Raw genomic sequence first — 26,436 nt, 5'->3', positions numbered from 1 at the left:
TTCGTCTTCACTGCAGGCTCTGGAGTCTGCAGTCTTTGTCTTCGCTGTGGCCAGAGTGCTGCTCCTATAGATCCCTTTGCCCCCCCCCCCGCCCTCCCTCTCATAGCAGGTGTCCTGCCCCGCCCGGCCACTCCACACCTGGAGCAGCTGGAAGGCCGCCATCTTTGGACTTCTAGTTTGCATATTTCCTCCTGATTGGCTGATGGATGTAGTGGAGTGATGGTTAATTTGCATGTTTCTCTTTTATTTGTGTAGATAGAAAACGTAGCTTTGTCTTGTTTCACTGAGAAAGAAACTTGATGGCTCGTACCACAGGAGTGTTCAGTCGTGTAGCTATGGCTTGGTCCAGGTCCTGTGCACCCACTTTTTCTTCCTCTCAGATTTGCTCTCTCTTGTGTTGGGGTCACTGTCAGTCAGGTCCCCTCAAGTGGTGACAAAGAGTTTTCCCAGCTACATTGAGGCCAGCTGCTTAGGAATAAAAGATAGCATTTATTTCCAGAGTGTTCCAGTAAAGATGCCAGAAGGGTGTGGATGGGCATGCCTAAATTATAGACCCACTCTCTCGCCTTGGTGGGGTCAGGCCCACCTGATTCAAGAAGAGGCATTTCCCCCAATAGATACTGGCCAAAAGGGTAGATCAGCTCGAGGGGAGAAAGTATGGTTACACTAGATGGTCTTAAAAGACCTTCAATATCAAGGCTAGTCTAACCCTTTCCATTTAACATTGTGTTGTATGAAAGTTTTCCTGTTGACCAGAGTCATATGAATGCTTAAGTGGAATGAAGTTATATAGTTAAACTATAAAGTCTTGTACTTCTTGAGAGATATTACAAAATTCCAAGTATATTTCTTCAGGTCTGTAATGTTAGGAAATGAGTACACACACACACACACACACACACACACACACACACACACACACACATATTTGAAGTCTTTAAAGTCTGACAATCTGTTTTTTGCATTTCATGTTATCATTTGGGTATTTATTCTTTGAAAAATTAAGAAGAAACTTTGAGATTCAAATTTGACCTATGCCAAGTCTCTCTGAGCTCATTATCCTATAAAGATCCAAACTACTGTTTAGCAACCAGGATATTCAACCATTTCCATCCTGGTTTAAGGCAAGGTGAGTGGGGCCTCACTTAATATCCGAGGAGGCTTTTCACGGCAAAGGCCAGGACCTCCTGTTGGATTTTTGTGTTGCGATGAGTCAAATCCAATCACGAGAACTTCCCAGCACTTCTCATTTCTCTTCTTTTCTTGACAACAAGCAGTTCCTGCTTCTGCACAGTGTCTTTGACCTTCACACTGTCCTTTCCCCAACAACCCTCCATTCCTTCGGAAGACGCATGTTGACTTGGAAAAATCTAATTTGTGTTTTGTTAATGTGTGCCGTCTTCCCTCGCTATATTACATTAAATGAGAAATAGAGTTACCCAAAAAATCATCTTGGAATCGTTCATAAGCTATCAACAAGGGACCCCACACACCAATTTCCTCCTTGCTTTATTACCACCCACAGCACTAACCTGACCTTTACCTAAACAGGACTAGCATTGCAGTTAAGATTCTACAATTTACAATAACAACAACAAAAAAATTACTTTGGACGAACCGCTACTGGGCACAAATGTCTCGCAGCCATTAGCTTATCATTCATCTTGAGAAGAAAATTATTCGTATCCACACCGACGTTTTTCACATAAACCGTAGTACTCTCCATTGGCACCACTTCACGTACCCATTAATCTCAATAGGAAAGCCTCAGTCTCACCCACCGCGTCTCAGAAGTTTGGATGTTGCTACTGTGTACAATAAAAATTGTATATTCATGAACGCCATTTGTTTTATGTCCTTCTCTCTGTCAAAACCTCCCAAGCAGCATATGCTTTGCTCTGTGGAGAATAAAATCAAATTTGTCTGTCTTGTCATATTGTCATCAAAGTGATAGTATCACAATTAGATTAACATTTTGTGAAGGAGCTGAAGGGAGGGAAATGAAATGGAAGCACATTATAATAAAACCCACTTAACCCTTTCAGCCACAAATCCCTTTTTTCCTCCAGCACCGGAGGCAAGGAAGGCAATCAAACTCCAAAATAAGTGACCCTGTCAAATTATGATGATCTATGGTGGAACCAAATAGGTCAGTTACTAGGCCTGGGAGGTACGTTTTCATTGGAAAGGACCATTAAGATTTTGTGACAACAGCAATCTTAAGAAGTAAGACACTTCCCGGGTTCTTAAAACTGATGGGGGTGGGGTTAAGAATTGGTGGGAGTGGTTGGTGATGTTGTTTGACCTTTAATGTAATATCCCTCAGTGAAGTCTTGGCTTGAACTCCAGGAAAATTTCCCAGCTTGTAATGACCAGGTCCTAGGAAATGTATTGAATTAAAATTTCTGTAAAGAGCATCTTATTATTTTATCATTTCAAAAAAAGGGGACTATGAGATTCAAACAGAAAGTTTTGCAAGGCAGAAGCCTGAGCTAAGAATGGGTTGAAATTGGACAACTCTAGCATCAGTTATGCTTCTCACAGATTTTTCTTTCTCATTGCGTGGAGAACAAAAGAACTCAGGTGTGCACGGAGGCACCAATTGTACTCGTTTCTGCCTCCGCGGGGAAGGAGTGAATGACTTTCACATTGGGCTGCCTGCATTGAGGGCGACCAGTGGGGACAGGAAATGTCAGTCAGTCCTACCACCCACAAGGGTGTTGGATGAGAGCTTTCAAGTCCCCTGGGCCTCATGACCTGCTCCCATGTCGGAGCATGGTGACCTCCTCATGACCTTTGCCCAGAGAAGAGGGATCTTCAGAGGTGAAGAGTCTTGAGTTAAGGACATAGCCCTGTAAGCCTCTTCAAGTTTTCCCATCTCTGACCTTTAACTTCTTTAACGTCACAATCTTTAACAAGGAATCAGGCACTAAGTAATGCACTCCACGGTGTTGTTCCCTAAGAAATTTATGTCAACCTTACCCACCACTCCAGCATCATTTTCTGCCAGTTCCCAACAGCCCTAGAGGTCCCACTACTTCCCTTGTCAGCAGTTGTACATCTCACACACCTCTGTCCTTTTCACACACACCTTACTTGTTAGAATGCCCTCCCCTTTCTCTGGGGTTCACTCATCTTCAAGACCACGCACATGTCACACCCTTGAGGAAATCTCACATGACCCTCTGGATTTGCACGGCCCTAGTCATAATTTCTCCATAGAATTATGACGATCCTCTGTATTTCCTTAGACTGGAAGAAGTCCAAGACAATACTATACATCAATTTCTTTTAAATACGTAGGCCATTGCCTAGCTCATAGAACATACTCATCAAAACAAAAGGAAGAATGAATTCATGAAGAGTATCAAAACCTTTATGAAAGAGAGTGAGGTCTCTGGTATTCCAGATAGTCACAGAGGAAAGGTCATATATATGGGAATTCTGTTTTATGTTTGAGTTGGGGTTATTAATTATCTCAGGAGAATATATAGGGCACCTTGATTTAAGCAACACATGTAACAAGAACTGTTAGCATTTTATTCTCGATAGAAGGAGATGGACCGAGTGTTGGTCCAACCACTGGACTGGCTGGCAATGGATCCCATGGCATGGATTGTCATTGGCAAAAACAGTAAATGCAAATAATTTTGATTGCCAGACCATTATTCCGTGGGAAAAGGTGTGTAGTGGCATGAGGAGTTTTATCTTGGTTTGAGTGTGTCATGATCCTAAATCAATTTATTGAACAATAATATCTTAAATATTGAGAGTGTACTATGAACTTTTCATGCGTTAACTCATTCACTATTCAGAACCCTTTGAATGAGGTATTATTGTTATCCCCATTTTGTAGATAAGGAAACTGGGTCATGGAGTGCCTACTGGAGTTATCTACTGGATCATAAAGGCAGGCTTTTCACAAGGCTCAGTAGACGAGAATAATGGATGAAAAATTCAATAACTATCATATGGGGAGTCTGACAGAAGTTTGTTTATCTTTAAAAAAATAGCTTTTATTGAGGGTCTGCAAAAGATCCCAAATAATGGTGCTGTTTAGCATGAAGACAAACTTCAAAAAGCTTATTTACTGACTTCTTCTTAAGTCCCTGTCACTGCCAGTAGGAGCCAGGTACATTTTCAGTATCGCTCCTTCTTGGAGATAAAATTCCATAATTTGACACCAGATGCGTCAGAAATTTCTGCACACAGACTAGCTGAAGCCTATCCAAGTGCTATTATAACATTTCATTACCATATTCCGGGATAACCTGCCAATTTCACCTCTTGTCCTTCAACTTTGTCATTTATCATCCTTAATGATGCAGCTTCCCGTCTTGGAAGGAGCAGCTGTCAGGTACCTATAGGGTAGCCTCCTCCGTTAATTCTTCTCAGGTGGTGTCTCCTCATTCCGTGTGTTAGGGAACAGAGGCAATTTACACATATCCAAGTTCAGTTTCCCATCATTACTGAAACAGGAATACTTGGAACTTTTAGGAACATTTTGTATGGAAAATTGTAGCCATTCTCTACTTCATTATTCATGAGTAGAAATAGTCTACAAAGTAAGCAACTTAGAATAAACTACATATGGGTTATCCGTCATATTTTTAGAGTCGAATTGTTTTCATGGATCTTTCCATACCATCATCTCTAGTAAAGCCTTCCTTACAACAACAGAAAATAGTGGAAACTCATTCCTCACTACTAATTTTATGGATTAGGCAGGTCTGAAAATTGTGGTCTCAAAGTGTTCAAGGGTAGCAGTGAAATAGCAAAAACATGAAACAGCTCTCTTAGAACCACTCCTGGGGTCTTTTTGAAGAAACAGAATAATTGATGTTTTTGGTTGTCAAATGATTTATTATTTATAAAATATGTCTATGGTTTCTTTTTAATGTAATTTATTGTTATATTTACAAATAAAAAGGTTAACTAAGTCTTTTAAGTGATATTAGAAGTAATGCTCTATTTTAAAAAAATATCTCCAACTAGGTAGCCTACAGCAGAACTCCCCAAAGAACTAAATGAAACATCAACTAAATGGGCAGTGTGGTTTTCTTTCCACTTCCCTCAACTATTTATCAATAGGCATTCTAATAGATCTTGTAAGCTACAGCATCTTATATCAATTACAATATCTAAATAGTATTTAATAGCTCTAATATTTAAAGAAAACATATCAATTTACAGTTATTTGTTTCTTTTTAAAATATATATACATATATATTTGTAAATTGTTGATAGTATTACAGATGTACCCCCTTCCCCCCCCTTTTTGCCCCCCTTCTCCCTACCCACCCAGCCCCAGGTCCTCACCACCCTATTGCCTATGTCCATGGGCCATGCGTATAAGTATATCAGTTCTTTGCTTTATCTCTTCTCATCCCCCCAGTTCCCACATTGAGGTATGTCAGGCTGTTCCAGGCCTCCCTGCTTCGGGCCCTATTTTGTTGGTCAATTCATTTTGCTCATTAGAGTCCACAAATAAGTGAGATCATGTGATATTTGTCTTTCTCAGATTGGCTTATTTCACTTAGCATAATACTCTCCAGGTCCATCCATGCTGTCCCAAAGGGTAAGAGATCCCTCTTTTTTACAGCTGCATAGTACTCCATGGTGTAAATGTCCTACGGCTTTTTTATCCAATTCATCTACTGATGTGCACTTGGGCTGTTTCTGAATCTTAGCTATTGTATCTGTTTCTTCTTGTAATGATGTTAATAACTTGTGGTTTTCGAGAAATGTATTCATTTCATCCACGTTGATTCATTTCTTGGCATCAACTTAGTCATCATATTCCAACATTACAAGTTTGCGTCTGTAGAGCCAGCACTTCTAGAATGGCTCTGTGAGGAGCTTGGCCAACCTTTTTCTCATTTAACTGGTAAAAAATAATTTTTAAAAAATATTCAGCCCTGACTTGTTTGGCTCAGTGGATGGAGCGTCGGCCTGTGGACTGAGAGGTCCCAGGTTCGATTCCGGTCAAGGGCATGTACCTTGGTTGTGGGCACATCCCCAGTAGGAGGTGTGCAGGAGGCAGCTGATCAATGTTTCTCTCTCATTGATGTTTCTAACTCTATCCTTCTCCCTTCCTCCCTGTAAAAAACCAATAAAATATATTATAAAAAATATTCAAAGTGCTTGGAAATTGACATAAGAACATGTAGCAAATCATGAAGCATTATTAACGAAAATCCTCTCCATCTCGGTAAGAACGAGACTCCGGTGCATGTGAGCCATGCGCTGTCCCTGTGTTCCCCCGTCTGTCCGAGAAGCTCTTCTAAGGTTTTGGCCTGTGGCTTTGGCCCCGCCTTCCTCCTCCCTCCTCCCACCCCCAGCTGTGTGTGGCAGACATCCTGTTCTGGGTGGCCACAGCCCAGAGGACTGCGCTCCCTTTCCTCACCTAGTTCTGGGGGTGCAACCTCGATGCTAGCTTCAGAGTGCCAATCAGTTACCCCTGTCCTACCCCCACCCCAGCATTCTTACGGACCAGAGATGCCATACTGGGCGGGGCCGGCCTAGAAGAGCAGGAGCCGGTATTCCCCTCTCCGAGGTCTGCAGAGGTGTCACTGCAGGATAAGTAGGCCACATGGTGCAGTGGCCCTGAGGTTCTGCCCTGGGAGGAGGGACACGTTGTCAAGATGGCAAGCACCTGCCCGGCTGGTGTGGCTCTGTGGTTGAACATCGACTTATGAACCAAGAGGTCATCGGTTTGATTCCTGGTCAGGGCACATGCCCAGGTGACTGGCTCCATCCCCAGTAGAGGCAGTGCAGGAAGCAGCAATTCATGTTTCTCTCTCATCATTGATGTTTCTGTCTCTTATCCCACTCCCTTCCGCTCTCTAAAATCAATAAAGACCCTTGAAAGAAAGAAAGGAAAGAAAGAAAGAAGAGGAAAGAAAAAGATGGCAAGCTCTAGAACTCCACCTGAGGGACTAGCTGCATTTGGAACTGAGCTGGAGAACTCCATGCCTAAGGTCATTGTCAAAGACAATGGAGACCTTGGTGGAGAACCAATTCGGAGGATTCTGCTGGCCCCCAGAAACGAGCAGAATCACAGTGCAGCCAGGCATTGAGCCAAGAAGCACCCCCAGGGGTCACAGCCAACTCTTGTGGTCGGGAACCCTGTGTGTATGCAGCCGCTGCACCCCACAGCACCCGTCAGAGAAGGACAGGGACAGGCTGGAAAGCATGTCCCAAGTCACACACAGATCCATTAGCAAAGGGCAGGAGCCCTCCGACCCACCACTGGCTGAACAATAAGCTAATCTGATGCAGGGACAACAGTCACTTACTCTGGCCCCAGGGACATTAGAAATTCAGGCTTAAACATAAATCCCACTCAGCCCGGGTGTCCTGAAAGATCGCCTGCATGCCCAAGGCTATCCGCTCTCAGGAGTGACCGGAAGGAAGATCTCTGAGCAAGAACAGACATTGCCCCAAAGTGCGACTGAAACATAAGGAGCACCTGACCTGCATCCCTCGGATTGGAGTGAGGACTGATCGATTTGAGGAAGGCTGCAGTCAAGAAGATGCTTGGAGGAGGACTAAAGTATTGGCCAAATGGACAAGATGGGATGGACGAGTCTGGTTATCAGTTTAAAGTCTGCAATAGAATTATGGAAGGCATAGTCAGTCCTGTGATACAGACTTGACCATTTTTTCCTTTCTTTTTTACTCTCTTCTGATTAGTCATATTCCTTCCTCTTCCTAGAAAGTGTTAGGTGCTTGGTAAAAGCTCCTGGCACTGTGTTGACCAAGTGTTTGGGGGATCACTACTTTTCTGGGCTCCATCTGGGTCCTTGGACTCCTTGACCTTACAAAATAAGACTAGCAGGAAGTTCTAACAGCTACCTTCACCAGATGCCCCTCTTGTCTGGTGTGTCGGTCCCTAGTATCCCGTCTCTGGTACGAACCACTAATTCGCTCGGCACCTGAAATGTTCAAGGACATGCTGTTGACATAGCAATGTCTGGAAGTCAGACAGACGGCTTCAGGCCACAGCGCTACTGTGGGAAACTGTCCCCGACTCCCTAAATTAGAACTGACAGCCAGCCCTGGATTTATAACGCGGGACTCTTCAGTTGGGAACGTCAGAACTTAGCCAGTAAGGCAACAGCACAAACCGTGTTGTTCTACCCCCTTGTTTTGCTTTGGGCCACCTCCTCTGTTGTCCTTTGTAAAAATGTCTCTTTCTTTTAAAAGAAAATAGTTCTAATGTTCCAATGATTAAGCCAGAGCCATTATCCCATTGCAATGTCGCAGTGACCTGAGTGTCGCCCACGGTTCGCGGTGGGGGACTTTGGCGATGTCCGTTACCCTGCCACTGACTTGGTGTCTGGCTTTCGCTATAGAGGGTCCATGTTGTGGGGATGCTGGCTGTTGTGGATATGTAGGACACATTTATAAATTCTTACCTCTTCGTTTATGCGAATGGGTGGCTGTGTTTTCGGTGGTACCGGGACTTTTGACAGATCTTGGGTTGGTCTTTGAAGCAGGCTGCCTGCATCCAGAGGGTTGGTGTGAACCCCTTAGGAATAACAAACCAGTAATAGTACCACTTTTATTGATCATTATTTTAGGTATAAAGTGTAAAAAAAGCTTTACTGATCTTTCATATTGGGGTTGACACTGCCTACACCAAGCATGTCAAACTCAAAGACTAACAGAGGCCACGTAAACAAGGTCTAAGTGTGTGTGGGCCGCAAAAAAACAACAGCTTTAATTTTCATAGAAACGTATGTTTATTTCGATAAAGACCTGCTGAATACAAAGGGCTGAAATAAATGAGTCATCGTTAACATAATAGAACATTTTAATAAAAATTCATATTTTTTCTTGAACATTATCTTACCAGACACTGAATAACTGCACAAATTAATAAGCATAACGCAAATAAATCTATTTTTCTTGTTGTCCGAAAAGGAAATATTTCCTGTTGCGCACACCGAACAAGTCAGTACAAGACTAATGCCGTGGCCATCGGCTGCTAAAATATTCGCTGCTGGTATTAGTGGAGAGAAATGGTGCGCCTGCGCGTAAGGGAAATGAATGCAACACGATGATAGTAATCAGTCACTAGCCAACATTGTAGTTCGTTATTAATAATTATGTATAACAGGACATTGTAAAGATTAAGTTACAAAATTCTTATTAAAATGTTTCTGATATACCGTTATATTGGCTGGGCCGCAAAAATACTCATTATGGGCCACGAGTTTGACATGCTTGGCCTACACCGCTGGTTCTGAAGTGACATATAGAAGCTGATGTGCCTAAGAGAAGGGTGGAGACAGACAAAATGACAGGCCAACCGTTACCTCTTCACTTCCCCGCTGTACTATATTGCAGTGTCCATGCCAGTGGTCGGCAAACTGCGGCTCGCGAGCCACATGCGGCTCTTTGGCCCCTTGAGTGTGGCTCTTCCACAAAATACCACGGCCTGGGCGAGTCTATTTTGAAGAAGTGGTGTTAGAAGAAGTTTAAGTTTTAAAAAATTTGCCTCTCAAAAGAAATTTCAATCGTTGTACTGTTGATATTTGGCTCTGTTGACTAATGAGTTTGCCGACCACTGGTCTATGCTACAGGATGTTATCAGTGTGATTAATTTTATAACAGTGACTCCCTTTAATAACTTAAAATTTTTTCAACAGGGAATACCTTCACGTTATACAAAATCTAAAACATTTAAAAAACCTAAAACACTTAAAAAACCTAAAACACTTAAAAGCATCAAGTATGAAAACTTGCCCTGCCACTCTTGTTTCTTTATAGTAGCAATCCCAGCAGCCTCCTATTTCCCGCCTTAATTTTGTTTCATTTGCTATATCCCTGTCAGTTCCCAAAGAGTTTTCACATTTTTTATGATTGCACCATCTTTTTTTAAAAAATAGATATACCAGATTGTTTTACCAGCTCCCAAGCGAGAGGTATATATGTTGTTTCCAGTCTTTTGCTTTTGCAAACAACACTGCACTGGACAACTTTTTTCGTGGGCCATTTCAAACACATGCTAGTATGGCCTCCGGATAGATTCTTAGAAGGTTGAGTATCTGGATCAAAAAGTGTGTGTGTTTGCAGTTTAGAAAGGTACTGCCAACTTGACTTCATAAATGTTGTACCAGTTTACACTCCCACCAGCAATGTGTGAGGGTGTCTGTTACCCAGCATTCCTGCCAACAGTAAATACCTTTGCATAATGGGAGTTTGGGATTGAAAAATGAGTATCATGATTGAGTAAGATGAGCCAAGAATGAACTTCTTCCATTTGGATCCATCTTTGTGAGGTACCACTTTCCAGCTATGACATTCCTTAAAACTTGGTGATAAGCTAAGGCCTTAAAGCCAGACCTTCACGTCATTACATTACAAAGTATTCACCCCAAACTTTCAAAACCAATGACGTCTAATCAACCATAGCTCATACTATGCTCTGCTCATTATATCAATTAAAAATAATAAATAAGATAAAAGCAGTGAAAATTAAGTGAGTTATCAGTTAAAGTGTGTACACATTTTGGGGCGATACCATATATATGCTTTCTGCGGTGGCTTTTTATTTTTTTAAAATCTTTATTGTTGAAAGTAGTATATATGTCTCCCTTCTCCCCTAGAACCCCTTCTAGCCCCCCCTGAACCCCCACTTTCACAACCCTATTGTCCGTGACCATGGGTTATGCATATATGCATACAGTCTTTGGTTGATCTCTTCCCACCCACCCACCTCCCCATCTTCCCTCTGAGATTCCACAGTATGTTCCATGCTTCAGTGTCTCTGGATCTGTTTTGTTCAATAGTTTATTTTGTTCATTAGATTCCACATTTGCCTGAAATCGTGTAATACTGTCTTTCTCTGACTGGCATATTTCGCTCAGCATAATACTCTCCAGGTCCCTCCATGCTGTCCCAAAGGGTAAGAGATCCTTCTTTTTACTGCTGCATAGAATTCCATGGTGTAAATGTACCACAGTTTTTTAATCCACTCATCTACTGATGGGCACTTGGGCTGTTTCCAGATCTTAGCTATTGTAAATTGTGCTGCTAGGAACATAGCCGTGCATACCTTCTTTCTGATTGGTGTTTCGGGTTTCTTAGGATATGTTCCTAGAATTGGGATCACTGGGTCAAAGGCAGTTCCAGAGTTAATATTTTGAGGAAACTCCGTACTGTTCTCCACAGTGGCTGCACCAGTCTGCATTCCCACCAGCAGTGCACGAGGGTTCCCTTTTCTCCACATCCTCGCCAGCTCTTGTCATGTGTTGATTTGTTGATGGTGGCCATTCTGACAGGTGTGAGGTGATACCTCATTGTCATTTTAATTTGCACCTCTCTGATGATCAGTGACTTCGAGCATTTTTTCATATGTCTCTTGGCCTTGTGGATGTCCCCTTTGGAGAAGTGTCCCTTTAGGACCTTTGCCCACCTTTTAATTGCATTGTTTGTCTTCCTTTTAAGTTGTTTGAATTCCTTCTATATTTTGGATTTTACCCTTTACTAGATGTATCATGGCCAAATATGTTCTGCCATACTTATCACTTTGTTGATGGTTTCCTTTGCTGTGCGGAAGCTTTTTATTTTGATGGAGTCCCACTTGTTTATTTTCTCCTTCGTTTCTTTTGCCCTAGGAGACGTATCGGTAAACGTATTGCTATATGTCTGAGATTTTGCTGCCTATGGTTTCTCCTATGATTTTTATGGTTTCACATCAAGTCTTTTATCCATTTTGAGTTTATTCTTGTGTCTGGTATAAGTTGGTGATCTAGTTTTCTTTTCTTTTCTTTTCTTTTTGAATGTATTTGGCCAATTCTCCCAACACCATTGATTGAAGAGGCTGTCTGCAGAGGCTTGTTTTTAAAAGAAGCATGCGACTGGCTTCTGCTGGCATTGTTTTGAAATAAGCGGAGAGCCCTCAGCAAACTTTTACCTTAGTCTGCAACATGTTTTGTTAGAAACGCCCGTGGCAGTATCTAAAATTGTGTAAATCATCAGTTTTTAATCTGGCAGGAAGTAGAGAGTGGCCCATTAAACTTTCGTAATTAAATTTTCCCTGTACTCCCCCATAGAACCATTATCTGAGTTTTCTAATTAACACAAGAGGAGGGAGTCAATTCAGATTGATGGGATCAAGAGCCATCCCCTTTCATTTTAATGACCTTTAATAAACTTTTATTACTATTGATATTGATAATTATAATACACCCTTTAATTCTGCAATGTGATTCTAAGGACCTTTTCAAAAATTGCAAAATTCACCTTTAAAGCTAGAGTAGGCAGAAGCATTATATTCCAGATATAAGGTGCTCTTAAGGCAGGGACTTCCAGTGAGCCGAAGGGTAGACAATGGCATGGTGACAATGGCTTTCTCTTCCCGGAGCCACCGTGCAGGTCCTCATTCCTGACACAGGCTCCTAATTTCAGAGCACAGCTCCCCCCACCAATGCCAATCGGGGCTGAATTGGAAGCTGTTTTATGATAAATAATCTGCATGGAGTAAGGCGGAGTTTACTAAGTTTGTTTTCCTTTCAATGGGGAAGGCATTGAGGCCAGGAGGCCCGCTGCCCGAGAGGGGAATTCATGAGGGAAGCTAGGATGCTTTTCTGGAAGGTTCTCACCACATTCTGCCAGAATTGTCCATAATTCTACAGCTCCTCAGAGCTGCCCTTGCTGTCGCTGAGAGTGATCCTTCCAGGTGAGAAAGTGCACTTGCCGGCATGAGCCTATAAGCAGGAGAACACGCCCGCTGTCACTCAGCACTTGGCTTGAGAAACTGGGATACCGAGAGGATGGAGAGCTGACCAGGGCCGTGTGCGTGGTTCATGATGGAGCTGGGATTTAGCTGAAGCTGTTAATCATCAAGCTACACGGTCTGCAAAGTCACAGTGGGTGACCTAGGTGGGACTTCAGTCCCTTGATTAATGACATCAACAGTTGCGAGTTGAGATCTACCAAACTCCTGGTGTTTAAGGGTGACTGAATGTAACCCTTAAAGTAGACATTAACATACTTTGTGCCAGGAGCGTAATGTGAGGGTTCACTGAGATGAGGTATATAACAGTGCCTGGTTCAACCCATGCTACCTCTCATTGTTATTATAAATATTGTTTTCATAGTCCCTCACCTGTTTTGGTGTTTTTTAACCTTACTTGGTTTCTTCTTCTCAAAGGTCAGGTGTTGGGTACTTTGAGAAACCAATCCATGAAAAAATATATATTACAGAGTTTAGACTTAGCTGAGAGAAGAGACAGCAAGGACCTAGTCAAGATCACAGATGTAAGATAGAGTCATTGGATTAAAAGATTTTATAATCTAGCCACTGCAGTAACCCAAGAGGTGGCTGTACAGACTTCTTATATAACAGCAGAAAGAACAGAGAACAAAGGGAAGATATGAGAGACTGTCAAACAGCAATGACGACAATTTATTATTATTTTTTTTTCTGAATTTCGTTTTCAAGAGAAATAGACATGTTTTAAAATCCCTGTGGGGGAGAAGTTTCAGTTCATGACATGCCGGACCACCTGGGACCACCTACATCTCCCACCGCAACAGCTAGAACCGTGTGTGGGAAACAGGAGAAGCAGTAGTTTTTGGCGAGTGCAGGACTCTCATCCAGGAGAGAAGGGAAATCCGTGAAATGAGCCCCATGACCGCCCGGACTCTCTTCCCCGGGGTTCTTCCTGCCTGTGGGGCAGGGAGGAGGGAGGTCCCAAAGAAAATCCAGGGCGGAGCTTTGGGAGATGGAGGTGGTTGGAGGGGAGAGAGCTGTGTGGGGAGAGACTTCCGGAAGTATTCATAGGCGCCCGGCCAACCTGTTGTTGAAAACTCAACTACACGTGAGGCCAGACAGAGAGCAACTCCAGAGCTGTTTGCTGAAAAGTCCCCAGAGCTCATGCAGGGCTGAGAGGCTCCTGCACCGAAGACCCCAAGAAGTCCCACTTGGGTAGTGATGCTACACCAGGCCGGAGTCAACAATATTCTAAATCGGAGATGGAGGAAGAATGGTCCGAGAGTCAAATCCAGTCCCTGACCTTTTTTTGTATGGATCCATAGCTAAAAATCTTTTTACATCTTTAAAAAGCTGTAAAAAGAAGGAAAATAAAAGAGGGAGGAGGAGGAGGAGAAGAAGAAAATAGAGAAGAAGGATATAGAGTATGCAACAGAGATTGGATCTGATCAACAAAGCTTAAAATATTCACTATCTAGGTCTTCATAGGAATAGTTTGCCCTGCTCTAGGCTCACCTTAAAATGCCTAAAAAATAATCCTCAGTTCATTTAACTTCCAACCAGATCAGTCTTCACATAGACACAATAAAATCTAGCCCTTAATAATGTATAATTCATAATATTTAGCGTCTAATACAAATTATTAGACATACAAAATAAGCAGGGAAACGATACCCTTAACCAGAAAGAAAAATCCCTCAGTAGAAACTCAGAAATGACAGAGATGAAGGAGCAAGCAGACAAGGACTTTCCAGGCCTGTCTGAAACTGCTCACAGACCTAAAAGAAAACCTTGCTACACTGAGGAGAGAATAAAGGAAGCAAACAGGACTTTTAGAGGCGGGAAAGGCAATATCCTAAATGAGAAGGGGGCTGTGCGGAAGGAACAGCAGATTCCATTCTGCAGAGGGGATTGCTGAATTTGTGTACACAGCGATAGACGTTATCCAAACTGAAGCACCGAAGGAAAAGTCTTTAAAAAAAATGCGCAGAGCTTCCGTGATTATAGCACCGAGTTTTCAGAACTCTCATCCTCCCTGACTGAAGTTAGCATTGGCTGGGAGAGACACTGCAGGAGGCTGGGGGAGGCAGGCCTGCACCGCATTGCCTTCACGCATGGCAGGCTGATGGGCTCTCTGCGCGCAGTGGCTGCGCACCACATTGTCGCGGGCCTGCTAGCTCGCCTTCTGGGCCCTTCGTGCTTCAGGTCCTGCTGGATCTGCTTGATTTTCCGAGTCCAGGACCAGAGTGTGCAGCGCTGGAGGCGGGAGCTGAGCGCGGGCTCCTCCAGCTCCCCCCAGAGCTCCTCCTCCAGGTTCTTGGAGTCCTTGGCCAACGTGTGCCACTCCTGGGGCAGCCGCCAAGCCCACGACTCTTCCAGCTCATGTTGTTTCTCCTCCTTCAGGTTCTCCAGACTCTTGGGCCAGTCCCAGCACCAAAGAGAGAAGTAGGAGGTGTACATTAAATATTGGACTGCCCCCACAGTTCCATACCGTTAAGTTCCTACAATAAATCCCATATTATATAGGATTTAGAGCAGATCAAACCCTAACTGATACAATAATATACCCTAAGTGGACTTTATGCCGGAAATACAAGGTTTAACATTTTTATTATTTTAAAATTTATTTGTATTGATTTCAGAGAGGAAGGGAGAGGAATAGAGAGATAGAAACATCAATGATGAGAGACAATCATTGATCGGCTGCCTCCTGCACGCCCCCTATTGGGATTCGAGCCTGCAACCCGGGCATGTGCCCTGACCATGAATCGAACTATGACCTCCCAGTTCATAGGTCAATGCTCAACCACCGAGCCACTCCAGCTGGGCAAGGTTTAACATTTTTAAATCTATCAATGTACTTCACCATATTAACAGATAAATAAGAAACCTGTATGATTATCTCAATAAATTCAGAAAGAGATTTGATACAATTTAAAATGTAACAGCCCTTGCCGGAACCGGTTTGGCTTGGTGGATAGAGCGTCGGCCTGCGGACTGAAAGGTTCCAGGTTCGATTCCGGTCAAGGGCACGTAACTTGGTTGCGGGCACATCCCCAGTAGGAGGTGTGCAGGAGGCAGCTGATCGGTGTTTCTCTCTCATCGACATTTCTAACTCTCTATCCCTCTCCTTTCCTCACTGTAAAAAATAAATAAAATATATTTAAAAAAAAAAATGTAACAGCCCTTTATGATCATAATCAGAACACTAGTTCTAAAAGGAAACTTCAACTTGATAAAGGGCATCTTTGGAAAGTCTCCAGGTAACAGCCTATCTAATGGTGAGAGACAGAATGCTTCCTACCCCTCCCCCCACCCCCCACCCCCCCACCCCCCCGCTAGGAAGAAAGCAAGGATGGCAATTGCACGCCTCCTATTTCACACTAGAGGCCCAGTGCACGAATTTCGTGCACTCGGGCGGGCGGGGGGAGGAGGGTTCCCTCAGCCCAGCCTGCGCCCTCTCACAGTCCGGGAGCCCTCGGGGTGTGTCCATCAGTCAGACATCCTTAGCGCTGCCGTGGAGGTGGGAGAGGCTCCCGCCACTGCTGCTGCGTTTGCCAGCCGTGAGCCCTGCTGTGGGAGCACACTGACCACCAGGGGGCAGCTCCTGCGTTGAGCATCTGTCCCCCTGGTCGTCACTACACGTCATAGTGACCCGTCGTTCCTCTGTTCAGATGATTTGCATATTAGCCTTTTATTATATAGGATTGCCCTGGAAGTCTTAGCCAGTCCAATAAAGGAAGAGCAGGGGTGTTTAAAAGCTGACAGAATTAGTTGCTTTTACAATTGTGATATTATGAGAAACACATTTTTAAAACATGTGTTGGTGCCTTTAGTTAAAGTCTTCTTTTGGTAGGAGGGGAGATCCTTTTCTAAGTCCCAGATGAGTTACTTTGCTCCCTTTCAGCCTTTTACTTAGACTTCTCAGCCCATCTCTTGGGGAAGGAGGGCTCTTGCCCGTTGATAGGCCGTGTCTCTCTACAAGCCATTATATCTGGGCTCACCAGCATTATTTCACTCGCTGGGGCTGAGGCTGGGGGCTGGCTTTATCCCTCTCTCTCCACATGCTAATCCTTTTGCCTGCTTATCTGGTGTGTGTGTATGTGTGTTGGGGGAGGAGGTAGTCTCCTACTTTAAAGTATAACTAACTCCTCCCAAAGCCCTTGCTGATATGGGGGTGACTCCTACCCTCAAGGAACCGTGTGCATACCCATGTGATTGCTCTTACCATGTAATCCTGGGATGGTCTCATTCCTCTTCTGGTAATTGCTCTACTCTGAGCTTCTGGAGCTGTGTTATTAGATCCCCAGTTACCCCAAAGCCCGCAGAAGGCCCCCGTCGTGTTTGTTGAATGAAGCGAGCAAGCAGAACATAAAGAACGTGGCAAAACCAAGTGTATTTATTTAGGGTTTTAGTGGAAGTGATCCTGCAGCTTGTCTACTCCAGTGAGATGAATGGCAAGGGCCTGAACCTGCAGGTCCCTGCTGTTCATGCTTAGCCTTCTTCATGCATCATGGCTGATGGGACACACGGAACTCTCAATTAGTCTTGCTTTGCCATGGTGCACACAACTCTATGCAGAAATGAGAACAAAAACACCACAGAGCCACCTGATATTGGGGAGGGAGAGGTACCCTGTATGACCCTATAATCTCAACACTGGTCAGTTACCAACTGAAGGACTCAAAACCCAGCATCATATTTATTGGGGAACTTCCAGCTGGTGTTACTGGGGCACCTAGGCCTCTGTGTGCAGACGACTTGTCATGGACCTAACTAGGTAGAAACCAGGATGTATGCAAGCTCTGGTGGCCGGAAGTTAAAGGGTCTCAACAGAAAACTCAAGACAAAGTCTTTAGAGATAACTTGATTGACCTCTTCATTAGCATCAACCAAAGCACTTAGAAAATGTCGGCCTCTATAGTGCTGAGCCATCCACATGCAATGTCGCTGTGTGCTTACTTTCAGTCTTGAAGAGAATTTAAAAATCAAACAAAAACAATAATCTTGTCTTCCCATGAACTCCTAATCCCCACCCAGAACTTCATCCTTGTTGCTCTTTCTCTCGGAAGGGGGCTTGTTTTGTTGTACCTAAGGACATATGTGACATATTATTACCAAGAAGAAGTTAGAACTCATAATAGTCAGAAGGGGGTGGCCTAAAATACGTAAGTTGGCCCAGACTCACGCTAATACGTAATGTATAATGTACCAGAGATGGGGAAGGGGGTCGATTGCTGTTAAGCTCAAGGCTTGATACTAGAGGCCCAGTGTACGAAATTCACGCACGGGTAGGGTCCCTAGCAGCTGCCGGCCAGGGCCTTCCTTTGTTCTGTGCCACCCCTTGGTGGTCAGCACACGTCATAGCAAGCGGTTGAACTCCCGAGGAGACACTTTGCATATTAGGCTTTTATATAGATAGATGTTGCATTGACCATACACAGTGTCTGAAGGGGATGACCTCCAGGAAAACAAATGTGGAAGCAGGCTAAAATGGTCACTGATTAAGTGACTCTCAGGGTTCACAGTGCATTCCCAGGAACACATTTGATTTGCGGTGAGAGCAATTCCTAGGAAAGATGTATGAGTGAAGAATGAGAGGTAGATGTCATGATAGACTCTCTAACGTATTTGTCTGACCCTGTGTAATATTTCCACTGAGAATAAAACTATGTAAGATGGAGTTGGAGGGCTTTTGAAATTATCTAATTTGTGAGAAGCACACCTGGGGTTTGCAATGGGCACCCCGAGAAACATAAAAAGACACACAAATACACACAGAAATGAGATTTCATAAGATCCTTAAATAGGAACATATATCTAATCCAGGGTGATAAAAGAAAATGTTTATGAATTTAAAATGACATGCTATTCTTTAACACTATTTGGATACTTTCTAATGCTTGAAAATAATCTTATGAATAATATTTAAAAATGCTATAAAAACATTCTTTAAAGCCAGCTATAATGAATCTATTTTCATTTCTCTGTATGGCTTTTCATTTATGTCCTTCTAAATTTGGGTTTCAGTCATTAGTGCAATCAATGGCAGAAGAAAGGTAACGGATGATAGGAGGAATGCTTTGTTTTTCCATCACCTTCCTTCCGAGAGTCGAGGCGTTTTTGTCGTTAGACGCTTAGATGTGAAATTGTTTTTACGGAGTTATTGATGACTGTATCTACGCAGAGCCTAAGTGAAATTATAGTGTATTATGGAAGCTATCGCTTCCTTCCATTTTTCTGCGTTATTGTGCCATCGGAGCCACCTAAGCCCATTACCAAGCTGCCATGAATATTGCATCTTGCCTATAAGTCATCTGGGTTTTAACCAAATTAAGTCTCGACTACATGACTCAGATTTAGTATCTTCGGAACACAGCAATGTGATCGGACTTACGATAAGGAAAAACGAAGACACAGTGCCTCATGCACAATGGGCATTCGATAAATATTGGTTAAACGGAGGATAGAACCGGGACCTACTGGAAATCTCTGCTGTCTTTCGCTTATATGTGAATTAAGAGCTTCCAATCTGTAACACTTTTATCATGTCATCAGCCTTGATGCATGAAATGATATTCCCGAGGGGAATTTGGAACGCACGTTAGAATAGAATAGACTAACACATTGTCTAAAAGAATAATGCACACTTTTAATCTATACCCACAGACAATCAGCTTTTAAATATATATATATATATATATTATTTTTTTTTTTTTTTTACAGAGAGGAAGGGAGAGGGATAGAGGGTTAGAAACATCGATGAGAGAGAAACATCGATCAGCTGCCTCCTGCACACCCCCTACTGGGTATGTGCCTGCAACCAAGGTACATGCCCTTGACCAGAATCGAACCTGGGACCCTTGAGTCCACAGGCCGACGCTCTATCCACTGAGCCAAACCGGTTAGGGTGGCAATCAGCTTCTTAATGTTCATCAGCATAAGTGAGCTGTTCTTCTAAAAAACTGCTTTCCTGGCAAGGACTACTCCACAAATAGTCACAAACAGACTAGACTAGAGAATAAACACTTTTAAACAATAAGGTTGAGTGCATTCCATTCATATTGGTACTATTATCGCCCATTATTAAGGAGAAACAATAATATGTTTCTGAAGTCTAAACAATGAGTTCTACTTCCTCTAAACGTTTCCAGTTTTACTTGGCAAGGAGTCTCAGACTTATCAAGCCAATGGTATGTTTTGCACCATGAGCATCTAAGGGAATTAACTTCCATCCACAAATGCTTAAGATAAACCTAATCATTTAACTTAAATGGTGTTTTACACAGAAAAACACGTACTTGGAATTCATCTCCACTAGGAAGATGGATGGATGGAAGGAAATCATTTGAATAAAGAAGACTAGGTTAAGCAACTGAATTTCTATCTAGATTATTATTTCATGCAATTACTTAACGGGCTTTTAAGAAACCCTCTCTTGGAAGGATTTAAAAGGAAATCTGTTCCCTCCCCCTGGGACAGTGGTAAGGGGGCTTTGCCTAAAGGTAGGGATAAGAACAAACTTCATTTTTGTAATGATGGAAGTTTTAGAAATTGGAATGGGTTTTGGGTTCAGATTTGTGATTTTCTCCACAATCAGGTAATCAGTTCTGTTAGGTAAACTATCATTGTTTTTAGGAAGGCCAAGAACCGCCCAGCCGGTGTGGCTCCGTGGTTGAGTGTCGACCTGTGAGCCAGGAGGTCACGGTTCGATTCCCAGTCAGGGCACATGCCTGGGTTGCAGGCTTGATCCCCAGCGTGGGGCATGCAGGAGGCAGCTGATCCATGATTCTCTCTCATCATTAATGTTCCTCTCTCTCTCTCCCTCTCTGAAGTCAATAATATGTATATATATAAAAGGCCAAGAACCAGTGTGCCTATTTTAATCATAGAAACATATTTTCATTTAATGGCTATATACTTACAACCATAAATTCCTAAAATATCCAAGGGCACTCAGCCAGAAAGGGGTTATATTTGCAAAGTCTTGTGTGTTGTTGTTGTTGCTTCTGGAATAACCACTCATACTTGTGGATTTTTTCACTGGTTGCTTTTTATTCCCGTACATACTAAGACCTTTTACTTCAAACTCACCAACAGAGAGTACCAAAGACTTTTCTCGTGACATTGCTATTCACTCTTCTAAATTTTAATGATTGTATTACTGACCAGTCTCTACACAGTAAAGAAGTCAAGATATTACCTGTTAGGCAAGAATCCAATGCCACTGAGTGTGAAGAGTTAAATGTAAAACACAAGAATTAAAGTTGAGCTGTGACAGCGGTATCTGCTGTCCTTCTATCTCATCTGGGACTTCTTATGTGGGAAGAAACTAGTGAGTTATGCAGACTTGAGGGGACATAAAAAAAGGAATTGTCCCAACGCTATTCCGTAATCAATTGGAGAAAAAAAAATCAGTCAGTATCAGGTAATAAAATATGGAATTAGGGTACAGCACTTGCCGGAGGATGTATCCTGTAGAAAAGGTTATTTTTCATGATTTACAAGGGTTTTGAAAGAAGCTTGCGGAATGCCACGGGAGAAATGAAGACCTGGCCAGGCCTTACATTGTTCTCCGAGTGCTTCCCTAATGCTTGTTTATGTTTTTTGGGGGGGAGGGTGTACAGTGAGGTGGAACGGTTATTGACCAGATTGATCATGGGAACAGATCTGCCGGTGGTAACCTTGTTTAATGATATGTTGCTGGGCTCAGCACCTTGCTGAGGCTTTGATTCCTCAGCGGCTGGGGCCGCGTGATGGATCGCGGCAGGAAGCTGAAGGTGCAATCACTCACCTGCTGTCACTGCCTGGCCCCGCCTGTCACCTTCCCCCAGAACTGGGTGGCCGGGCTGCCCACCCCGGGGAGACAGGAGGGCGGCCCGGAGCCTTGCACCTTCCTTTGTAGGGCATGGCTGGAAGTTTTGGGGTTTTTTTTTCCCCAAAAAAATACTTGAGTCCCCTCCTAGCTTAGGCTTCTCAACTTCTTCCCCGCACACACAGCCCATTAGGTTTATTTGAATGTGGCCAGAAGACCTAAAGATTCGGGGAATATGATTATTTTCTAGAAAAGCACGAAATCCTATTTCATGACAGTTTTCTCTTTTTAATCGGTGCCTTAGTGCGGTAGAAGGTGCACGGGTGTCGGGCCTGGTGGTACCTGGACGGAGGTTACTGTGCTGGAAACTCTCAGCTCGGTTCTGTGTTTTCATCTTGGTGTGTCTGGCACCTTGCACATAATGGTTTGCTCCCAAAAAAACAGGGACCTGTGTAATTTGGTTTGAGAAAGGACAGAGTAGAATAAGAGGATACTTATACACTCAACCAATCTTGAATAATTCCCTATTGCTTGTCCCGTAAAATCTAAGCTGGTGTCTCCTGTACAAGGTGACCCCACACACTGACTGCACTCTCCAACATCAATGCCTTAGTTTAGTCAGGACGACTTTATTATTCCCACTATCCGTGCTTTTTCTTTTCCTCTCTTAACCAGCCCTTCTGCAGCCAGCCTGGTGCCACCTCTCACAGGAAGTCCTCCTTGATTACATCAGCCGTTATTCACCCCTTATTTCAGAAGTCGGTTCCTGCTTAAGGTTTGTGGTTCCAAGGATGCTAACTGCATCCTCAGCTCTAATATTGCCACTTGAAACCTGAACTAACTCATCAACACACTGATGGCAAATTTGGATGAGGAATGGACATACAACATTTATTAATAGTTTGCTAAAATGCTGGGGCAAAGATGTCCTCTTTTCCTGTGCACGAGCAAGCATGTAGGTCTTGGAGCTTCTGCGGGACTAGGAGACAGCGAGGCCTGGAATGAAGCTGGCGCTGTAGGAAATAGGTAGAGAGAAGGAAAAAGACATCTGGTGAATCACTGAGCAACTAGGGCCTTACAGAAGCCAGTCCAAAGACCACTCAGTTTTAACCTGAGCCTGCTCTTGGGGTTTCAGCCAGTTTCTCAAGGATTCTGTTACTTGCAGCTAAGAGCAGCTCCGTTTTCTTGGAAGTCAATTTTCATTGAGGACAAACACACACTTCATTTTGGCTTTCCTATTTTTTGAATAAGCACCCATCCTCTCTTCCATGAAACTGAAAACTTGCTAAGTTACTCTTAAGCTAACAAGTAAACAAGAAGTCTAATATTCTGAGGTGATGCATTGAATTGAAAGGGTAGATCATCTGTATCCTGATTTGGTTACATGTCACTTGTCCCTTTCACAGACAGGCAATCGAGTGCTGTCTTTTTCAGTCTCTATATCCTCATTATATTGCTTTCACTTGAGAAAGAGTCCTGTGTATATTATTATTAATCCTATTACTAATACATCACTATGCCAGTCTTCAAAACAAATTGCACGAACAAGCTATGTGCATAATACCTTATGGAAAAAAAATCAAATTGCACGAACAAGCTATGTGCATAATACCTTATGGAAAAAAAATCAAAACAGCCAGCTATAAGCCAAAAAAAAAAAAAAAAATCAAAAGCTAGCCCTAACCAGTTTGGCTCAGTGGATAGAGCGTCGGCCTACAGACTGGGGTCCTAGGTTCGATTCCGGTCCAGGGCATGTACCTTGGTCGTGGGCACATCCCCAGTATGAGCAGGAGGCAGCTGATCGATGTTTCTAACTCTCTATCCCTCTCCCTTCCTCTCTGTAAATAATCAATAAAATACATTTTTAAAAAAATCAAAAGCTAAATGACATTCAATAAAAAGAAAAAATAGCTGCGTGGGGATTGGGGGAAATAAGTTATGTAGAGAAGTGGGACTCGTGGCTTTCCCGTGGAGAGCTCAGCCGTGGTCGGTTTCCTGAGCTGGCTTCCTCGTCTCCTCTACCTGGATCTTTAAGGCATTAGCCTTGCTCTCAACCCGAAGTTGACAGTGAGGTTCTACAGCCCCCAAAACAAAAATGGAAGCAAACAAACAATAGTATGACGTTTTCAAGCAGGCCACATGCATTTTGAGGCTCCAGCTTTTCCTGTGTTATATATATATAGTCTTTTTCCTTTTTACTCCCACCAATGTGGTATTATGGCATTCCTTAAAGAATGCCCGTGTGGCCGAAACCGGTTTGGCTCAGTGGATGGAGCGTCGGCCTGCGGACTGAAGGGTCCCGGGTTCGATTCCGGTCAAGGGCATGTACCTTGGTTGCGGGCACATCCCCAGTGGGGGGTGTGCTGGAGGCAGCTGATCGATGTTTCTCTCTCATCGATGTTCCTAGCTTTCTATCCCTCTCCCTTCCTCTCTGTAAAACATCAATAAAATATATTTAAAAAAAAAAAGAATGCCCGTGTGTGTGTGTGTGTGTGTGTGTGTGTGTGGTTTTGAGGGGAAAATGGAAATGTATAGATGCTTTTATCCATTGAACAGCACTCTCTATCACTTTCCTGCCTCTGAGGTCATTTCACAACCAGCAGCTATGAAGACGATTAAAACGTTTCCCTCCGACAGCTTCTGCTCTTTGCTGACACACCCAGTGGCAGCTGGGGGCCTGTTTGTGAGGGTGTCACTCAGTTAGAAAGGCCAAAATAGGTTCACTCACCCGCCGTGTGCCCTCTCCATCGACTCTTGGGTCTCTGTCCATCCTTTTTAAGCAAGACGTCAAAACCCAGTGCGGAAAGGACAGACTCACACCCAACGCCAGAGTTTCTTTCACCCTCTCCCAAGGTGTCTGTGTTGTTCAGCCTGTCTTTCTGTCCGTATCCACTTTCTGTCCGTGTACACAGGTAAGTCCTAAGTGTAACTCGAAGCAGAGCAGAAACTCGCTGCTATTCTAGAAAACAGCAGGCTCTTCTCTATGTGTACATAAAAGCGATTTCTTACTGAATGAGAACCTTATTACAGTGATATTATAATATAAAGAAGAGGGCTTTTTCATCTTATAATAATGAATGACTTGCGCAAGGAACATTCTGTATCATGAACACTTTATAACTACGGGTCTGGCGTGATGGTTAACATAAAAGAAATGGGCAGAATTAACTATCAATCTAGTATAGCCTAACGCTAATTACAATAAAGTGCTGTGCACATAAAGTTGCTTCTTTATATTTTGGATCTTAAAATGGACTGTTCTGATAGCTACAATTTATAAAGGTCATCCAAATAATATTTAAAATTCTGCGGGGGGGTGGGGAGTATTGTTTTAATGAAAGGAATGCACTTCTTTTCTTAAAGATAGTGGTTGGCACTGTTTATACTACACTCACACATCATCTATCCACAAATACAGCAAACGACACATTTACTCAGCATTATGATCTTCCAAATATCATTAATTCTCTAGTCATTAAAAGCTTACCAGAAAACATGTACAATTTTATGCTCCTTTTTAATTCTTATTTTTTAAGCAGAGAAAACGGCAATATAAATGAACTTTTATCAATATATCTTCAAAAATGTTCTCATATAAATATTTACCCCAAATTGTGGATCAGTTGGCCCAGCCGATGTTTAAACTCCTGGATTACGCCAGATTGTTGCTATAATAGGTTGAATAGAAAAACAAAGATGCTTTAGAAAGATGTTTATCAGCGAAAATGTTTAATCCACTATATATAATTTGCCAGTGTAAGACAAATACCCAAAAGCATAAATTTATGTCTGGGAATAGAATCTAACTGGCAAATTTCCTGGACACATTTAATATTGTTTGCTATGATTATAAAATTCTGGTGTCCAGAAAAAGGAACATTTTAGAGGTTGTTGTATTGCCTACTCCAGCTCTATCGTTTCAATCTCTCAGGCTGTACCTGAAAAGCACAAGGAGAAATGGTAAAGCGTTGCGGTGGGTGTGTGAACATCTGTGGCATCGCTGGAAGCCACTTAATAATCCCAATGAAAGAAGTCCCACATTTTAAAATCTGAGACCTCCTTATGCAAATCATTTTGCCTTTAGCCATTTCAAAAAGAAATGAAGGACCTCGAGGGTTTTACAGAACACTGGTGAGACCGTTGTCAACTTTGATCTGACAGTAATTAGTTAAGATCTTGACTGATCATAGCGCAAGCAAACTCCAAAATCTGGTGCCCAGCTAAACTGAAATAGGGCCACAATCTAAGATAAAAATTCCTGCTTTATCTAACATGATATTTCCTACGTTAGTGGATTATTGAATGGCATATAATGAAACGATGAATCATTCCGTGTCTAGTGAAGTGATTCACCTGATGCAAGAACAGGTTTTACCTTATGTATAGACATCAAGTTCAACATTAGGTAGTTGTTTACTTAAGCTTAAGTAGACTTATACAGGCGTTATGTATATATACATTAAACCAAATATGTCTAAGTTCTTTTTCTGTTTAAAAACTACGATTTAAGCCCTAGCCGGTTTGGCTCAGTGGACAGAGCCTCGGCCTGTGGACCAAAGGGTCCCGGGTTCGATTCAGGTCAAGGGTGTGCACCTTGATTGCATACCGATGTTTCTCTCTGTCTTTCCCTCTCTCTTCCACTCTCCCTAAAAAACAATGGGGGAAAAATATCTTTGGGTGAGGATTAACAAAAAAAAGAAAACAACAAAATGAAGATTTAAGGAAAATACCTTTTACACTTAAAGTAATTATGGGAAATGAGGTTGTCAGCTTGAACTGAAGTCTGTGGGGTTACGATGAGCTGTTTGTTCTTTCCCTCAGCATGAAGTTTATGCTGAGATCAAGCTCAGTGCTATACTGAACTTCTAAAAAAGATGACCTTCCTATTTTATAT

At 42.8% G+C, this 26,436-nt stretch overlaps 1 protein-coding gene and 1 long non-coding RNA gene across 6 annotated transcripts in view; one reads left to right on the top strand and one right to left on the bottom strand.

Annotated features, from left to right (window-relative positions):
* SPATA17 (spermatogenesis associated 17) overlaps positions 1 to 26,436 on the top strand; it is a 189,829-nt gene that overhangs the window by 152,397 nt on the left and 10,996 nt on the right. Inside the window, exon 12 of one of the 2 annotated variants that reach the window (XR_013959645.1) lies at positions 22,218 to 22,288. The exons of the other annotated variant lie outside the window; for it this stretch is intronic. The gene's annotated coding sequence lies outside the window, so the exon portion shown is untranslated. Of the gene's footprint in view, positions 1 to 22,217; positions 22,289 to 26,436 lie in introns of those variants that run through there. 2 annotated transcript variants of the gene reach the window in all.
* Positions 22,410 to 26,436, bottom strand: part of LOC308238919 — a 69,608-nt gene continuing 65,581 nt past the window's right edge. For 2 of the 4 annotated variants that reach the window (XR_013959646.1, XR_013959649.1), the window contains 2 exons: positions 25,149 to 25,210; positions 22,410 to 22,555 (listed from right to left, as the gene is read on the bottom strand). This is a non-coding gene — a long non-coding RNA (uncharacterized lncRNA). Of the gene's footprint in view, positions 22,556 to 24,270; positions 24,524 to 25,148; positions 25,211 to 26,436 lie in introns of all 4 variants that reach the window. The other 2 variants (XR_013959648.1, XR_013959647.1) reach the window with 2 other exon arrangements.

The sequence above is a fragment of the Plecotus auritus genome (assembly GCF_963455305.1).
Source record: "Plecotus auritus genome assembly, chromosome: 14".
NCBI lineage: Eukaryota > Metazoa > Chordata > Mammalia > Chiroptera > Vespertilionidae > Plecotus > Plecotus auritus.
Note: the sequence above shows the minus strand (reverse complement) of the source record. Positions and strands in the feature narration are given on the sequence as shown.